The 19,811-nt window shown below is 39.1% G+C and overlaps 1 protein-coding gene across 1 annotated transcript in view; it reads right to left on the reverse strand.

Moving 5' to 3' along the window:
* The window catches only part of DENND4A (DENN domain containing 4A), a 125,780-nt gene extending 112,482 nt beyond the window's left edge, over nucleotides 1–13,298 (reverse strand). The window contains exon 1 of the mRNA XM_061430118.1: nucleotides 13,209–13,298. The gene's annotated coding sequence lies outside the window, so the exon portion shown is untranslated. The remainder of the gene's footprint in view (nucleotides 1–13,208) is intronic.
* Nucleotides 13,299–19,811: the final 6,513 nt, after the last annotated feature.

The raw sequence follows: 19,811 nt of genomic DNA on the forward strand, positions 1-19,811 counted from the left end.
AATTGAGAGAAGGCAGGCAACATTACATCTCTATCTCTGTAATCATCTGTTTTAGCACAGTCCCTGAAAAAGGACAGGCAGTCAGTAAACGCTTGTTGAATAGAAAATGACACACTGTGTTAATAAAAATATTAATATAAGACTATTTGTGTTCAGGAAATAGCATGATTCAAACTTCAAATTCTGTATGCAGAAACTAAAAACATCAGTTCCACTGGTTCCTATTTTGAAACGGGGAGATATTTTGATAGCTTTCACAATATGGATTGGGATGAAATAACTTTTAAGTTCTTTTCTACTACATAAAGCTAATGAGTTGTCTCTTTTTTATTTCAAAAAAACCTTAATTTTATTTCACATTATTTACTATTCCTTTGCAATCACCACGTTTTGGGATATCCATGAACCTACATCCCTCTTCCCTGAGAGTTGTATGCCCTGCATTTACTCCTCTACTATAAAAATGAGGACTGAAATGTTCTCTGAAATCTTGGTTTCATCAGCCACAGCTGATTGGACCAGACACAGACATCTGCCTCAAACTGGACTTTTTCCCAGGGTTTAGAATGGGATCACAGAACCATGAGTGAATATACGAATTTAAGAGTTAGAGGACTCGCTCAGCCATGCGCAGTGGTAAAAGACAACATGCAGAGACAGAAAAATGAAGCAGACAAGCTGGGGGAAGCAGAAGAGATCATGCTGCCCCAGGGTGGGAAGAAAATAGCTTTCTAAGTTACTGGTGAGTTTCCAATTTCTGAGTCCCCTCCCCCTCACAAAAGCCTGGCTGTAATATTAATACTTAATACTTCTACCTTGAAAGTACTGTGAAAGCCCTAGTATCCTTCCCATCAGCACTAATTTCCTTTTCAAAGTAAATTAGTTTGAATTTGGTTTCTAATATTTACAAAGAAAAGAAATTTTCTTTTAAAACCTCGAAAAAGAAGAGGTCAAGCAGAAATACCAAAATGACAGTTAACCACAGGAGGAAAAAAAAAAAACACAACTTTGTTAAAAATGGCTGTTACATTGGTATCTTCAGGCATTTCTCAGCATAAGAAAATGAAGAATATTCACCAACCACAACAGGCTCAAACAACAACCTATAAATCCAACTTTAGCACAGTGGTCAGTATGAAGAAAATTCTATTTCAAAGTTCAGGGAAAAAAAAAAAAGATTAAGAGGGAGTATCTTAGAGCTTATTAGAACAAATTATTTTATAAAGAGAAATAATACCACTTACTACAATTCTGACCAAAAAGGGGATGGGAATATGTCTGGTGATGATAATAGCCAGTCCTATCTAACAAACCTAAGTATCAGTATACCGTTTTCCCCATCCATCTATAATGCTCAGTGGTAGAAGACAGTGATCTTAAAAAATAATAAAAAAGGAAGTAGAACAGTCAGGAGCACAATCATTATACGCCATTAACTTCTAAAAAAAAACTAATATTTTTCTTTGAAATTAGTTTATCAGTAAGAAGATTCCTTTAGCAACTCAGATTAAAAAAAAAAATGAGTTTGTTTAGAAACAATTTTCAAAGGGATAATGAAGGAGTGAGAAGACATATGTATACCTGTGGCTGATTCATGTTGATGTATGGCAGAAGCCAACATAATATTGTAAAACAATTATCCTCCAAATTAAAAAAGAGGAAACAAAAAAGAATGAATACTGGTAACTTCTACTGTTCAAAACAAATATTTATAAGAAAAACTGACTAGTTTCACATAATCAAGATTTAGCAAGATGGGGAAAATCTACAGACATATAGAAAGTTCAGAGATAAAAAGAAACCAAAACCACCAGTACTTCTATCAAATCTGTCAAGATTACATAGACAGTTCTGGGTATTGAGAAGAAAATGAGACATTAGAGTAAAAGAAAAAGCTTATGAAAAATTAAACAGTGAGTGCCATAAAAAAGATTTTAAGTAAACAAGTCCCAATTGTTTACAATAATGGAAGCAGGAAGAGGTATTGATCATTTTTAATGACTTATACTGCTTCCAGACTGTACTTACTGACATTTGATTATGATTGTCCAATATTCTGAGAATTGAAGTCTAGTAATGAAGGAATACTCTGCACGTTTGACTCTGAAGTGGGAATTTTTCCAATTTCCCCATTCTGCCCTGTTGTTCAATCTTTCTCTGCAACATACTTCAGTTTAACTCCCAAATTAAGAAAAAGCACAGTATCAGCAGAGCTACCACGCTCACACCTTAATCCATAATAGGAGAGGCTGGTTAATGCTACAGAACAGACTATATGAAGATTAAGTGTAAAATAATTATTAATAAGTTTTAAAAAAGTGTGCTGGAATTTAAATAACTAATGAAATAGAACAATTACGAAATGCTGATTATCATTAACGCCAATTTAAAATCTGTGACAGAACACCAAATGCTAGAGCTAACAGAAAGACTAATGGTCAGCTTGCCAAAACGTTCTCAAAAGCTAGGAATTTATCTTTCATTTTAAAAACCAGGATTACATGGTTTGTTCATTCATTCGATAATTCTAGGATAGTGGGGGGACTTGAATACATAAATTAAAACATCTGAAGAACAGCAATGACTACAACAGATTATTTAGTGAACACTGAACAAGCGCCAGGCACTGTTCTAAATGCTTTACCTGCAGCAGCAAATTTAAGTTTCACAACAATCTTATGAATAATTACCCTCACTTTACAAAAGGAAAGAAACTGAGGTACAGACACGTAATAGGTAGTCAAATAGCAAAGCCAGGTTTTAATCTGAAACAGTTTGGGTCTAGATCAACTACTTTATACTGCCTCTCCAATACTAAAATAATTCATTCATTAAATTCTTAACTGAGTGTCTTCTCTGTGCAAGAAGCTGTTATATTTGCTTGAGATATAACACAGTTACTAACAGATTATTTCAGAAGGAACTTGATAATCCAGACAAGAGTATGGGCCTGACAACCCACAGAATGGGAGAAAATATTTGCAAACAAAGCAACCAACAAGGTATTAATCTCCAAAATACACAAGCAGCTCATCCAGCTCTATGTAAAAAAAAAAAAAAAAAGGGCAGAAGATCTAAATAGACATTTCTCCAAAGACAACATTCAGATGGCCAAAAAGCACATAAAAAAAAAATGCTCTACATACCTAATTACCAGAGAAATGCAAATCAAAACTACAAGGAAGTATCACCACACATCAGTCAGAATGGTCATCATCAAAAAGTTTACAAATAATAAATGCTGAAGAGGGTATAGTGAAAAGGGAGCCCTCCTATACTGTTGGGACTATAAATTTGTCCAGCCACTATCAAGAACGGTATGGAGATTCCCTAAGAAACTAAAAATAGAACTACCATATGATCCAGTAATCCTGCTCCTGGGCATACACCTGAAGGAAAGTCTAATTTGAAAAGATACATAACTCAAAGTTCATAGCAACACTATTTACAATAGCCAAGACATGCAAGTAACCTAAATGTCCATCAGCAGATGAATGGATAAAGATGTGATACTTACATAACAAGAGAATATTACTCAGCCATAAAAAAGAATGAAATAATGCCATTTGCAGCAACATGGATGGACCTTGAGATGACTGTACTAAGTGAAGTCAGAGAAAGAAATATCATACAATATTACTTGTATGTGGACTCAAGAACGATAGAAATAAACTTATTTGCAAAACAAAGTCACAGATATAGAAAACAAACTTATGGTTACCAAGAAGGAAAGGGGGAAAGGGATAAATCGGGAGATTGGGAGTGACATACACATACTACTATAAACAAAATAACAAGGACCTACTGTATACATAGGGAACTCGACACCTATACAGGAAAAGAATCTTAAAAAGAGTGGCTATATGTATAAGTGATTTACTTTGCTCTACAGAGGAAACTAACACAAGATTATAAATCAATTATATACCAATAAAATTTTTTTTTAAAAAAGAGCATGGGTCTGAGAAGGCTTTCCAGAAGTAAAGCCTACTCTGAGTTTTAAAAGATTCAGAGGAGTTACACAGGCAAAAAGAAAAGGGAAGAAGAAAATGAAGTCATTCCAAGCAGAAGGACTAATAAGCAATGGGAATCAATTCAGAAATAGCATGTACATTCAAGGAATCTTCAAAAGGCAGTTTTATACAGCTGAGTGGAAAATGGAAAGCAGAAATTTAAAGAGTTAAGATTAGAGCTGCTGCTGCTGCTAAGTCGCATCAGTAGTGTCTGACTCTGGGCAACCCCATGGACAGCAGCCCACCAGGCTCCCCCGTCCCTGGGATTCTCCAGGCAAGAACACTGGAGTGGGCTGCCATTTCCTTCTCCAATGCATGAAAGTGAAAAGTGAAAGTGAAGTCGCTCAGTCGTGTCTGACTCTTAGCAACCCCATGGACTGCAGCCTACCAGGCTCCTCCATCCACGGGATTTTCCAGGCAAGAGTACTGGAGTGGGCTGCCATTGCCTTCTCTGGTAAGAACCAGTCTCAAATCATGATGAGACTTGATGACCTGCTAAACAGTTCAACCTTTATTCAGTTGACAATCGGATGTTAAAAAAGAATTTTCTAACTGTGTTTTAGATCTATTAGTCTGGCAATTCTGACATGAATTTCACAGAGATAAAACCAAAGACAGGAAAACCAGTGAGAAGGTAAAGAAGCAGTTCCTAATAAGGCAGTGGTTAGAACCGGAATACTAGGGCAATGATTGATTGAAAAAATATTTAGGTGGTAAAATCAGCAGAATCCATAGTACATGAATGGATGCAACAAGAGAAAGGAGAAACATGAAAGACTCTCAAGTTTCTTGGATGATGAAGTCAATAGTCAAGACGTTTCTGAAAAACAACAGATCAAAGAAAAACTTTAGACAGGTAAATAAGTACAGTTTGGACAAATGGAGTTTGAAGTGAAGATACATAAGCAGTTAGCTAAGAATCTCTGATGCTTTGGAATAATATTAATACTGGAAAACCACAGGGATAACGTGGCTTGCTTACTGTAAAGGCTAAGAGCAGCTGACTAACCCTGGGACCACCACTTCTTTGGGACAGGCAGAGGAAGGCAAACCCTCAGAAGGAATGATCAACACACTGAGAAGCTCTAGGATTAACAGAAGAGGGCAGCATTAACAGAAGTGGCAGTCAAGGGGTTGATTCTGAGAAAGTGACCAACAGCATTACTCTCCTTGGTGACTTTAGCAACAGCAAGTTTAGTGATGTAAGAAGTAGAAATTAGACTGCAGTGGGATGAAGAGTAGAGTACAGAAAAGATGTAATTTGAACCAATGTAGATTGTTATCAATTTTCTAATCTATAAATTTGAGGCAGTGGGTTACTTTGAGCACTAAATGACTTACTACATGGAACCTCTCCTATAAGTAATGACACAGGTCCTCAAGCTCACTACACACAGCCATACGGGGCACCTTTCTGTTCTTATTTCAAACTCCTTTATATGGCAAGGCTTTTCACTTGATGTTCTCCCCGAAGAGTCATGCTTTCCTCAGCTCTTCACATTAAGCTCTTTCTCATCTGTCAAATATCATCTACTAAGAGAGGGCTTCCCTAAGAAGTACCCTAAGGACCCTCTCAATCATTCTCTCACATCATCATGTTTTACTTTCTTTGTAACTCTAATGATACTTTCAACTTTTCTTGTTTATTTAGAGGTAATACAGCAAAGTGATTGAGCGTGTAGGCTCCACAATCAGACTGGCTGCATACAAACTGCAGTTCTGCCATTTACTAGCTATGTGACCCTGGACAAGTTGCTAAATCTCTCAGTGCCCTAATCTCCTCATCTTTAAAGGAGCAAAATAATAAAGTACTTACCTCACAGACTTCTTGAGGGAATTAAATGAGCTAATCCATGTAAAAATTATTATAAGAATACAGGTAAATTCTGAGCACTCATATTATTATATATTTATTTACTTGCAAGGATCTTAATGCGCCACTGAACTGAATTTTTCAAAATGTACTATTAAAGATATTTGAAGTTGTAATAACTCTGAGTCCAAATCATAAATATATCAACCAATAACCAAAAGAAAGAGTACTGTTCTGACTAAGCCTCAGGAAGTGTTACTTTCATAAAAGAGAATTTTTCTGGCCACAAAAGTCAGAGAGGAAAAAAAAAAGGGTTAAGGTTCTTTAATAAGTAAGGGAAATTTTTGATAAGTTATATATAGAATTACTATGTAATTTAGATCAGCCTATAAAAAGCAAAACTAAAATATGTAGAACAGAGAAAAGAAGGTCCTGAAAAGTTCTGACCTAAGTAACTTTGAAAACAGTATTTTGACTAGGAACTCTAAAAGATAAAAAGATTTAAGGGAAAAAAAAAGATAAAACTTCACTAGTTGGTAAAGTCATTTCTCACTGGGATATGATTAACAATTATGAAACTATACATGTACAATGAGACTGAACAAACAAGTAAGTGACAGTGGATGGTGAAAACCAGGTTCTTCATTTCTGGAGAATAAGGTCACAAATAACCAAGGGGGTAAGGCTAGGATGAACCATGTGGTACTGAAGTAGAGTCAAAAAGATATTAGTATGAACTTATGCTTAGCTTCATACAGAAACAGATGTACATGTGTAAAAAAAAGTTATATATTTGTGTACATGGGTTAGTATACATACATATATATCCTAAGTCTGTACACTGAGGTCTAAAAGTAACGATATCCCAACAGCAATGAGCATACCCAGTGCCCAAATCTTGGTTTCTAATACCCTTCTCTAATAAAAGTAACCAAGGATCCTTAAATAAATGATTGATTATAGGGCTGGGGCAGGGAATATAAAAGATTAGCCTGGAGAATTTTGTAGTGCCAGAAAGTACAAAAGGGCTCAAAACAACAGTGGTTTCTGTCCTGTTGGTTACAGGAACCAACCAGAAAGAGGTGGAATAACTTGAGCAACAGAATACAGTATAGGAGTATAACTCAAATTTAGAAATGAAGATCCATGAGTCCACACTGATAAAAATGATAAAATTAAAAAATGGGGGAGAAAAGGAACATCTCCTTTAAAGAAGAATTCCAAATAATTTTGTAGATACTCACCCCTGGAGGAGCTGGAGCTTAACTTCCCACCTTAACTTTCCCATTGAGTATGGTCTGCTCTTAGTTACTTGTTCCTAAAAAGTAGCATATGGAAAAACTTCACAGTAGGGAAACCTGGCAGGCAGGACCTCAGCCAGGTGAACAAGGGTAAAAACACCAGTGGTTAAGTCATACTGATACAGGTGCCCTTGGTATGACATGAGAATGGCACTTTAGCTCTGCAGTCATCCTCCCACAAACCCATAACTCTAGTCTAATTACAAGAAGAACATCAGACAAACCCAAATTGAGAGACATTCTACAGAATACTTGACCCATAATCCTCAAAACTGGCAAGGTCATCAAAAGCAAGGAAAATCTGAGAAGCTGTCATAGCACAGAGGAGCCAAAGGAAACATCTGGATGGGATTCCGGAACTGAAAAAGGACATTAGGTAAAAACTAATGAATAATAAATAATGGACTTTGGTTAATAGCAACGTTCCAGTGTTGGTTCCTTAACTGTGACAAGGTAACACAGAAATGTCGGATGTTAGCAATACGGGAAACTGGGTGTGGGGAGTGTGGTAACCCCCTGAAGCTTCTCTGTAAATGGAAAGTTACCCCACTGATAAAATTAAAAGTTTATTTAAATTAATTAATAATAATAGCAGGGAAGTAATTGCCTTAACCAGACTGATTTTGGTCCTTTAAGTCATGTATAAGTCGTTGGACAAAATGAGAAATACAGTTGCTACTATGTAAAGCAATCTCAACGTCAAAGAACAGTTTATAATATAGTATATGAAAGTGCCTAAAGTCATTTCATACGTGCATGTTTTTATTCCTTAGTTGATAAAGCACTTTAGGAGCAGAAAACTCTCCTCTAAGTAGGAAGCCACTCAAACTTTAGAATAAAAATTGTGGTACTAATTATTATTAATAAAAATTCCACCTGGCTTTTGAAGTCCACGAAGTTTAAGTAGTTCTACTCAAAATATATTCACTTGTACATTACTGAGACATTTCCTCATAGTCTCAGAAGGAGAGGAATATAACCATATGTATTTTAAGAAAGCACATTGGGAGTTCACTAATAACAGTATATTAAAATTCAAAATTCACAACTTGGGTTCATAATGGGCACTGTTTGAGAGATTTGGAAACTCAAAAAAAAAAAAAACAACACTTCACTAACATTTGTAACTATCTTGACTATATTAAAAAGAACTCTTACAAAGCAGTAACAAAAAGTCCAGTAGAAAATGTGTGAAGGATAGATACAGGCAAATCACTGAAGAGATAACCAAAAATATCCAACCATAAGAAAAGATGAAATAGAATACAAATGAAATGCCATGTCACACCAATCAGATTGGAAAAGTCCAAGAGTCTGACAACACCAACTACTGGTAAGGATATGGACAAATAGAAAAAGTCAGTATTCCATAAACATGGGGGAAAGAGGGAAAAATGTATATTCTAAGACCAGATAATTTGACAATCAGGTATATGACCTGGAGAAATTCTGGTATGTTGCTTGAAGATACAAGGATTTCATGAGGCACTATTAATAATAGATAAAACATGAAAACACTCTAAATGTTTATCAACAGAAGAAATGACCAACTCCAGTACATTTATTCAATGGAACACTACAAACCAGTCAAAAACAAATGAACTAGACCTACAGTGCCAACAGGAACTGAGGGGAAAAAAAGTAAAATAAAGAAAGCCAAGTTTCAAAGTGTGTATACCATGACACAACTGGATTAATAGCTGGCTAAATTTACCAGGGCAGTTTTAAGCAGCTTAAATATAAAATTAAAAAGCACCTCATTTAAATTTTACAACCTTATGAGGTAAATATTTCTATTATCTAGATTTGATAGATGAGGACACTGAGGCATGGAAAAAATTTTTAAACTTGCCTTAGGTCACAAAACTATTAAGTCACAGAGTCAAGATTCAAGCCTAGAAAGTTATGGCTCCAAAGTCCACACTCTTCAAAAGCATCAAAAACAATGTCATGTACTACACACACACACATATATATAGTTTATTGAAAGGTAAACTGGAAGAATATGCATCAAATTCATCACAACAACTGCCTCTGGGAGGGGAGATAAGGAGAGAAAGAAAGAGGATGAAATTGGGGAGAAAAGAAGAGACCTTTCATCAGCAATGTTCAGGTAAAGTATAAAGTTCAACACTGAAATTTTAGCATTTAGTGTGTATCTCAAGCAAAAATTAAAGAGATGTCAAATTTTCTATGGTGAGTATGTGTGTTGTCCACTACTTTGGGGAATTTTCTGTATTTTTTAAACTTTTCAAAATCAAAATGTCTCCCCTATAAAACAGTATTTTAACAAAAATAAATGTAACAAATTTCCAATCTCCATATTTCAGCTTTTATTTGGAAATGCCAACAGCTAAACTGGGAGTGTATGTATGTATATACACTTTAACATACATAAGGAAAATGCATTTTTATATGGCTCAAAAGAGACAAACTTAACATACCAGAAACAGTATTTCTTACATTTTGATGACTCACTATTCTCAATGAAAATGAAGTACATATAGCACTAGCAGGAAAATTCCCTTAATATCTTTCTCTTTTTTTCTGCTGCTTTCTACTTGTTTGTGGTTTTGAAAAGGAAGCAAAAAGAAAGTCCCAAGAAATTGTCACATACTTTAACAAATAACAGCAGCCATAGATAAACATATGTGCAGTCCTTCTAAACTTAAGATTTCCCAACATACAATCAAGTAACATTCCAAAAATTTACTTGTAAATTGGTTGTCTGGAACGCAGAACATATTTTCCCATAAAGTTAAAAAGAGGATGTAATCACCAGGAAAAAAGATACTGCCTGATGAGCCAGGCAGTGAGACAGAAAAAGCAGAGCACACTATATGCACTGATGAACCATAAAGAAAAGATAGGGTTTTCTCTACCAGTGTTTGAGGTCAGAAACCATGTTTCATTCATTCACCTTGGTATTCTCAATGACTACCAAAGTACCTGGTACCTCATAAACATTCGAAAACCTGCTGCCTACTGACTGATGCGGTAATGAAGACAAGACTTGAGTCAAACTGTTCATCAGTTGGTGGCACTGGCAACACAGAATAGTGAGGGTTAAGACACAAATAGAAAAAAGGTTGGAGGGTAACAATGTGCAGTAATAGGAGCATCCATATATGGAAAACTGTTATCAGGCTTGTGCGGGTAGCTAAGAGAATGCCTTCACCTGTATTACTAGCTGTTTCCATTATTTGTGTGTGTTGCATAAACACCATATTCTAAGTTAGTTTGCTAATAAAGAGGCATAAGGTAGTCTCTATTGGGGCAGTGGTTATACGGGATTTTCAGGATTTTCTCCTATGACTCTTGAAAATATATTGGTTTCACTTTAGTGATTATTAGAGTAATACTATTCAGAAGTGAGAACAAAATGCAAACATTAAAATAGAAATTACCTAAAATCCTATCATCCAGAGATAATGTCTTTTAATATTGTATGCATTTCCTGAAAATCATTTTGCCATATCTATGATATATAAAAAATAATAACAATAATTTCTATTCCTATTTTTCTCTCAAGATTATGTTGTGCTTTCTCATGTTAGTAAATTTTTTTTAAAAATATGACTTTTAATAATTGCATTTACCACACAGATTAACTGCCATTAATTTTACTAATCCTCTAGTATATGGCATTTTAACTTACAGATTTTTCACTATTATAGTAACATACTATATAAATTAATCCCTTCTTATATATAAAGCTCTACATTGCTATTTTAGAATTCAAAGTGATAATTATGATACACAGTAATAAAGCATGGAGTACTTGACTTGCCCCCACAATTTCTACTGAGCAATAATCAATAGGACACTGAACAAACAAGTAAGAAAAGAAATTTTTATTGACTTTTCTTCATTTTCTTCTTCCACATTTGGTAGGAACAAGGAAAAATTTCCACAAAATAATTCTCTGATATCAGAGAGGACAAGAATAACAAGTTAATTTCTCTGCTACAGTTACTTCTGTCTGCTACAGCCACTTCTTTTTCCACTTATAATAATGAACCATCAATTTAAAGATGAATAAATAAGATATAATACTTGTAATATATCAAACATCTCTGTATTGGTGCTTAATCTAAGCACATAAATAGTAAGTATGACTTGAAAAATTCTGCAAACAAAAGATAACGTTAACTAGTATCACTCAATGAAAAAATAGCTTTTATAATTCTTCCATATTTTTATTACTTTTTGAACGAATTAGAAAATGTCATGCACTCTCTTTCTTTTCACAGCCTCCCAATTACTCCAAATTTTATTCGAGTTGCCATAAATAGGTCAACAGCTCCATGAGCTTAAGAATCAATAACTATTTAAGCCAGTGTTAACTCATGTGGAAAAGTTCAGAACAAATCAGCATCACCTGCTTAGCTCTCTTGCACATACATAAAATTTATACTGCTTAACCAATTTTCAAAAGTGTAACTTTGTGTACATAAATTTAAAACTGAGGCCAAATTTTACTTATTATTTATTCCCAGTACTGGGCTACTGTCAAGAGCAATTAACTTTCCTAACAAATACATTCTTATAAAATTCTACAATGAAGTTAAGTCTATGCTTAATCATTCAGAAAAAGAAAATTATGTAACATACAGTAGTATAATGATGACGATGATGATAATATATAATGTTTCTGGACACCTACTGAGAGCTGCAGTTCAAAAAGAGAAAATGTGAAAATGAGGTAAAAGCTACCCAAAATGTTTAATTCTGGCCAAAACAAAACAAAGTTCCCATAAAAGAGGCCTAATAACAATTTTTTGTTTCATTACAAGTTCAAAAGGGGTGCAAATATCTCAGAAATCTTGTATACTTAGATTTTCAAAAGCTGAAAGCCTAGTATCTAAACATAAAACTGTATAACTTGCCCAAGAGTCCTTATTTATTACCCAATCTTAGGTCCCCCAGAGACTACTTTTTACAATAATCTCAAATGCACTACAATAGATTAATGTAGCCTGGGCTAAGCTGTTCACAGGTGTCTCCGCCTCCTTCACCCAACAGGAGAGAAAAGGTAGACCAGGGCAAGCAGAAAATAGAAAGAGACTATGTACACCAAACAACAGCTTGTAATCTTGTAAAATTGCTTCTTTTAAACTTGGATTATTATTGTCATTAACGGATAATATTTTAAAGAATAACATATTCACGGAGTAGTACAATTCCTGCCCTTACGGGTCTCTAGCTAGCTGACACGCGTTTTCTTCCCAGATAAATACATGCCTGTTGACTGATGCCTATCCTGCTGTTGCAAACAAGAAATAACTGTCCTATGAGACAAAAACCCTTCTCTCTACGGCTCCAGGCGTAACCATACGTTTGAATTAAAAGCACACTGGAACAATAACAAAAATCTTTCAGTGCATCTATCATTTAAAAGCATGATAATGAAAAGTCGTTGCTGCGACCCAGTTTTAGGTCACAAGCTTTTTTTTCCCTCCTCCCCCTAGAAAGCGGTAAACTTCAAAGGGAATGGTGGCGACCAGGAATTGTTTATCACCTCCCCGCCCCCCCCCCCAAAAAAAAAAGACTGGGGAAAAACCCCAAACTGGCCAACTTGGACGGTGAGCAGGCTCACGTTGGCCGAGATAGGCTAGGCAGACCCCCGCGAGGAAAATCGGGCCTCTGGGGGCCCGCCAGGCTCCAGCTGCCGCCTGTTTAAAACGTCGAGCAGGTGGGATTCCGTGAGGCCACCTCCGTCTTACGTAACGAGCTTGTCAAAATCCCAGTTCCAGGACCTCCCCTCTCACCGCCCCCGCCCCCATCCCCCAACAGGAGCCCCAGGCCAGCCCGGAATAGAAAATCCCGAACGAAAACAGGAGACCCCCAGCTGCCGACGCAGCGGCGCGGGTGCTGCTGTCAGCACCACCGCGCCACCCGGAGCCGACCCAGCTAGCGAAGGACAGCCAGGCTCCGAGAAGCCCCCGAGCGGAGGTCACAGCCATCCACGCCACATCTCCGAGCCCAGCCGGCCCCGCTCCAGTGCCCACGGCTGTCACCGCTCCGGGCAGTGACAGCTCCACATGCCACCGCTGTCCGCGCCGCCGCCCCCGCACTCACCTCACCGCTGGCTCCCGCTCGAGAAGCGGGTCGAGCTTGGAGAGCGGTGCGGCGTCCACTCAGCGGTGGCGGGACACGAGGGGCTGAATGCCGCGGCGCTCCGAACCCGCTTAGCTCATCCCCAGCGGCGCTCCGCCCTGCGCGGCACCCCCGCCCGCCCAGGCCTGCCGTCTCAGTCAGACGGGACTCCCCCTCCCCTCGCGGCCGCCGCTGCCTCCGCCTCCTGCTCTGGCTCCAGCCGCCGCGGCCGCCGCCGCTGCGACCGGCGCCATCTTGACAGTGACGGAGGGGACGGAGGCAGGGATCGCGGCCTGCTAGCGCCAATAGCGGACCAGGCCCTTGCTCGAGGGGGCGGTGCAGGGACGCGTTGAGGGTCGCGGGGTCCTAGCGCCGGATACGCGATAGGCGTAGAAGGTGGGCGGAGCTAAGCAGTGTTCTCTCGTGACGCGCAGTGGAGTTGGGGAAGTGCGCTGTGGTTCCCCTTCGCGTGGAACCGAAGCGAGCTTGGGCGACACACACTTTCCCTTCCCCTTTCACCACAGCGAGGGTCAGGATCCGTCATGGGCCAACTGACCTATTTCCTCCTTCCTCCCCAGCAGTCCCAGTAGTGCAGACGTTGGCTAGCCGGAGCTCGTGGCGTCTGCCTGAGCGGCAGCTCCTCTACAAACGGCACTCAGATTCCCCAGGAAACCCCCTCAGGGGTTAGCAACCACCTCCTAGTTGGTTTCGGTACCAAGATACTGCAGGTCAGGTAAAATAGAGAATTCAGGAGGGTTCTCTGAAAAGTACATTGATGAAACACCAATTGTTGACCGAAGGTGTGTAGGTTACATTGGATTAATGGGTTATGGCCTACTTACTACCCGGCTATGGTGCCACCATGAATGGCTGTTGGCAAGTTGCCTCTGAAAAATGAGGATAATAAAGGTTGATTACTGCTACTGGGTTGCTCAGAAGGTTAAATGGTATAATACATGTGAAGTGCTTAACATAGTACCTGAAAGTGCTCAATGTTCAATATTACGTGGAAAAAAGAAAGAAGAAATAGGACCCTAAAAGGTTTCAAGTCAACTTTCCTAAATGGTGCAGAATAGTCTTTAACCCCTTCTACTAACCGGATTTATAGCTTTATTTCTTATCTCCATTCCTTTTGTTGTATTCAGTCAATCAACAAACATTCACTGAAACTCAAAAACCGAGGGGACACACTGGTGAGGAAAACAGAAAAGGTCTGCTCTCTAGACTGGAGTTGACAGTCTAGTGGGAAAAGGAGGGACAGTGAATACTCATGAGATCTTGAGAGAAACATGCTATAAAGGCTATGAACAGAATTCTGGGAGAGCAAATGCCAGGATAGTTTGAAAAAAAAAAAGTGGTCAGGAAAGGTGCATCTGAGGGATGAGAAGGAGCCAGTAATCTGAGAAATGCTCTGGAGAATTAAGGCAGAGAAAATGGCTATGCAAAAGACCTGTGGTAGGAAGGAACTTGGCTATTGGAACTGAGTGGAGTCCATAGTGCCAGGGAATCTGTGGTGCAAAGAGGAGTCTGCCCTGATACTGAAGAGGTGAGTGTGTAAGCAAGTAAGGGCCCATTTCCCCAGGCCCTAGGAAGACAAAGATGACTGGATTTTATTGTAATTGCAGCTGAAAGCTATTGAAGAGGAAAGGCTGCCTATTAGAGCAGCGAATTGAGAACAGTGATGTTTGGGGTATGACATTGTATCTGTATTTCAAGCAATATATGGGCCAAAGGGGGCTTCCCTAGTGGCTCAGCTGTAAAGAATACGCCTACAGTGCGGGAGCGTCAGGATATGTGGGTTGGATCCCTGGGTTGGGAAGATCCCCTGGAGGAAGGCCGGGCAACCCGTTCCAGTATTCTTTCCTGGAGAATCCCATGAACAGAGAAGCCTGGCAAGCTACAGTCCATAGAGTCACAAAGAGTCGGACACCACTGGAACAACTTAGCACTGCACAGCATGGGATTTAAAGTAAAAAACCTGGGATTGAGCCTCTCCAACACTGAATTGTTCAAATTATATGTTCTGGTCTTCAGTTTCCTTATTAAAAAAAAAAAAAAAGGCGAACATCACGTAAGACTGCATATGGAGAAATACCACTTTCACTGACAATTGTTAAATAATGTAATTTCTAAGTGTTTTGTATGTCATGTATAGTTCCCTAAACTGAAGTTGCTGAGTCGTGTCTGACTCTTTGCAACCCCATGGACTGTAGCCTACCAGGCTCCTCCATCCATGGGATTTTCCTGGCAAGAGTACTGGAGTGGGTTGCCATTCCCTTCTCCAGGGAATCTTTCTGACCCAGGGATCAAACCCGGGTCTCCTGCATTGCAGGCAGATGCTTTACTGTCTGAGCCACCAGGGAAGCCCTAATCAGTGCAGTGCTATTTGGTAAGTACATTTATTGGTTTATTTATTGCAAGTAGTAATCCAAATCAGTGATTCTTTTTGCATTCATTTATGAATATGTAGTTTACTGATGCTGTAATTCCAAGTGTGTTTTTCTTTTTTTTGGCTGTGTGTGCCATTTCCAGAACTTTTTCATGATCCCAAACTGAAACTCTGTACTGAGTATATTATAAATCCTATTCTACTTTATAAGACATGTACTTTTGAAAGGTATCTGGTAAGTTCCTCTCCCACGCCCCCCCAAAATGGCAGTAGCCTTGGTGATCAGTAGGATTGTTTGCTGCCATTGGAGGGTTTAATGGATTACACAATGTGAGTTTATTATTATGATTTTTTTTTTTTTGACTGTGCCTGGTGGCCTATGGGATCTTAATTCCGTAACCAGGGATCAAATCCAGATCCACAGTAGTGAAAGCAATAAGTCTTAACCACCAGTGGTGGTGGTTTAGTTGCTAAGCTGTGTCCAACTCTTTCCACCCCGTGGACTGTAGCCTGCCATGGGCTTCTGTCCTTGGGATTCTCCAGGCAAGAATACTGGACTGGGTTGCCCGCCCTTCTGCAGGGGATCTTCTCAACCCAGGGAATGAACCTGCATTGGCAGGCGGGTTCTTTACCACTAGCGCCACCTGGGAAGCCCCTTAATCACCAGACAGCCAGGGAATTCCCCCATATAAGTTTAGAAACCACCATCGGAGAAATAAGAGTAAGAATTAAGTGTCAGTTTTTAGCTCAGATGGTTAACACATCATACTAATGACGAGGACTAATGTAGGATCAGTTAATTTTCAGCACTGAAAAGCTGTGTTCTGTGACCATAAAATGTGCCCTTTGGTCTTGTAAATGTGCACTCCAAGATGGCCCAGACAACCTGCCGCTCTATGTATGTACAACTACTCTAACTATGGAGAAGGCAATGGCACCCCACTCCAGTACTCTTGCCTGGAAAATCTCGTGGACCGAGGAGCCTGGTGGGCTGCAGTCCATGGGGTTGCTAAGAGTCGGACAGGACTGAGCGCCTTCACTTTCACTTTTCACTTTCATGCATTGGAGAAGGAAATGGCAACCCACTCGAGTGTTCTTGCCTGGAGAATCCCAGGGACGGGGAACCTGGTGGGCTGCCGTCTATGGGGTCGCACAGAGTCGGACACGACTGAAGCGACTCAGCAGCAGCAGCAGCAGCAGCACTCTAACTATGTATCTTTTTTAATGCTATTAATTTTCATTAAGAAATAAATGTTTCGGCTCTGGGTAAATTTAATTTTAAAAAGGACTCTTCTGTGAAGAATGGATTAGAAAAGAGCAAGAGAGAAGGAAGCCTATTTTTTGTCACATTTCAGATAACCCAGCATTCCATAAAGTTCAAAAGATCAAGATCTTGACCTGAAAATACTGAGTCAACCACTTTTTTGTATTTTTGAGCACATCCCAGATGCAGCATTTTAAGTCTACTAAACAAAATGTTAAATCTCTTTTCCAGGATAGATCCTTCCTCCCCACTGCCCATATCATTCACAGGATTCTTCTTCCTAATGTGAGGGCATGGCTGTAGTATCAATGATTGAAAGGGGAGAATTATAACATAAAGGGGCAAGGGGGAACTCTTTTGGATGGATGGATGTCTAGATATCACTATCTAGATGGTAGTGATGGTTTCACAGATGTATACACAGATCAAACTTTGCAAGTTGCACACTTTAAATATGTATAGTCCACTGTGTGTCAATTACTTCTCAATAAAGCTGTGGAAAAAATAAGTTCAATTGGGAACCTCTCACTCTTAACTGGCAAACAAATTCACATATTTTCATCTGCATTAAGGAATGCCAATTAAAGTATTGACTATGCTCAGTCGCCAAGTTGTGTCCGATTCTTTACAACCCCGTGGACTGTAGCCCTCCAGACACCCCTGTTCATGGGATTTCCCAGGCAAGACTACTGGAGTGGGTTGCCATTTCCTTCTCCCGGGTTAAAATATTATAGACATATAATTGCAAGCGTAGTATGTAGAATGGAATTCTAAAAAGCTTCAAAAGTTGAAAAGTTTTGGGACTTCCCTGGAACTACAGTGGTTGGGAACCTGCCTGCCAATGCAGAGGACAGGGGTTTGATCCCTGGTTTCGAGGAGGATCCCACATGTCACAGAGCACCTGAGCCCATGTGCCACAACATTGAGCCTTTGCTCTGAAGCCCAGGAACCGCAATTAATGAGTCCACGTGCCACAGCTACTGAAGCCCACACACTCTAGAGCCCGTGCTCTGCAGTAAGAGAAGCCACTGCAATGAGAAGCCTGCACAAAGCAATAAAGACCCAGTGCAGCCAAAACAAAATTAAAAAGTTGAAAAGTTTTGAATGTTTCTTTTTTTTAATCAAAGATAACACTTTCTGAAAGAACATACTCAAAGGCAGTAGAAAGACAATAAGGAGCATTTGACTGCATGCTCAGGAAATGCATTTAAGTACCTTAGAGTCCTTAACAGTCATATCATGAGTCCTCTCAGCATTTGTCACAGTAGTCACAGTTAAACCCTAAATGTGATTTGGGTAAGGGAGTCTAACATTGCAGTCACGGCCAGATTTTTTAAAATGTGCCTTAGAAACTTGGGCTCCATGCCTTTTCTGAAATTACGTTATCTTTCACACCTGGAACTCTGTCTGGTTGTTTCTTAGAAATTATTTTTTTAATGCTGTGGCTTGAAAAATCCATGAAGGAAAACTATGAAACCAGTAACAGTTTAAAACACTGGAAACTCAATTATTGTACCACCTAATCCTTACCACCTGTTAAATCGATTTAATTGCTAAACCAGAAGGTTTATTTTTTATATCTTTTTTTAAAATTTATCCATGTCTTGGGAAGAGTATTCTAGAAAGCTGTTCTTGATATCTGTTCCTTGCAGCTTTCTTATGGATGAGAAAGCCTTCCACCAAGAACTGATGGTCTTTTAGAAAATCTTCAGATATCTCCCAAAACAGAACACATGATACCAAATTCTATTCATTGTGAAAGTGTTAGAATGACATTTCAGTGTATTTAATCCACAAACTGAAATTTATTGGCATTGTCAGATTATCATCTTTCTTCTTAAAAACACAAACCTGCGACTTCCTTGGCAATCCCTGATTAAGACTCTGAGCTTCAAATGCAGGGGGCAAGGGTTCAGCCCCTGTTTGGGGAACTAGGGTCCTGCATGCCAAGAGGTGTGGCCAAAAAAAACAAAAAAAACCCCATAAACCTGATGAAATACTTTTCAAAGACAAAGTATCTGAACAACTTGTAAGAATAATAGAAATGTCATGTTGCAAATAACAAATTCGAAACCTGATACTTGAGAAGAGTGTCTAAGGATAAGAGGGCTGCAGCGGTCTGAGACACTGCTCTCTTTACCCTCTCTGTGGCTGAGGAGTCATATCTTTGAGTCAGCACTTTCCCACAAATTTGAAAATTATCGCCTCTCAACATCTTCCTCAAGTTAATGCTTTTACTTCTCTCAACAATTCCTGCTATTAATAAATTCAGCATTTAGTTTTTAAATGATCTGCAAAACGAAGTTATTTTATGTAGTATATCTTAACTATCATTGTCTGTGGTTGAGTATTTTCAGAACGTTTTACAAATTCACTTCAGTTGGCATTTATACACAAAGCACTGTGCTGGGCACAAAAGGGAATGAAAGTAGATAAGTGCATATTAAAGGCACAAAGTATGCTCCCAGGCAGACTGAGAAGTTCCGCGCTAGGTGTCTAAATTTGTTGCTGTGGGAGCTTAGGGAAGTTGAGTGATTAATTCAGAATGTATGGATTCAAGGTGATGGATAGATGACATTTGAACCAATCAAGAGAGAACTTAGACTTTCTATAAAAGGTGTATGTGTGTGTGTGTGTGCATGCTCACGTGCATGTACACACTAAGTCACTTCATTCATGTCTGACTCTTTGCGACCCTATGGACTGTAGCCCACCAGGCGCCTCTGTCCATGGGATTCTCCAGGCAAGAATACTGGAGTAGGTTGCCATGTTCTCCTCCAGGGGATTTTCCCTACCCAGGGATCAAATCCATGTTTCTAATGTCTCCTGCATTGGCAGGTGGGTCCTTTACCACTAGCACCACCTGGGAGTTAGTTTAGTCGTTTGGTCATGTCTGACTCTTTGCGACCCCATGGACTGCAGCACAACAGGC

Source organism: Bos javanicus, chromosome 10 (assembly GCF_032452875.1).
Source record: "Bos javanicus breed banteng chromosome 10, ARS-OSU_banteng_1.0, whole genome shotgun sequence".
Classification (NCBI taxonomy): domain Eukaryota; kingdom Metazoa; phylum Chordata; class Mammalia; order Artiodactyla; family Bovidae; genus Bos; species Bos javanicus.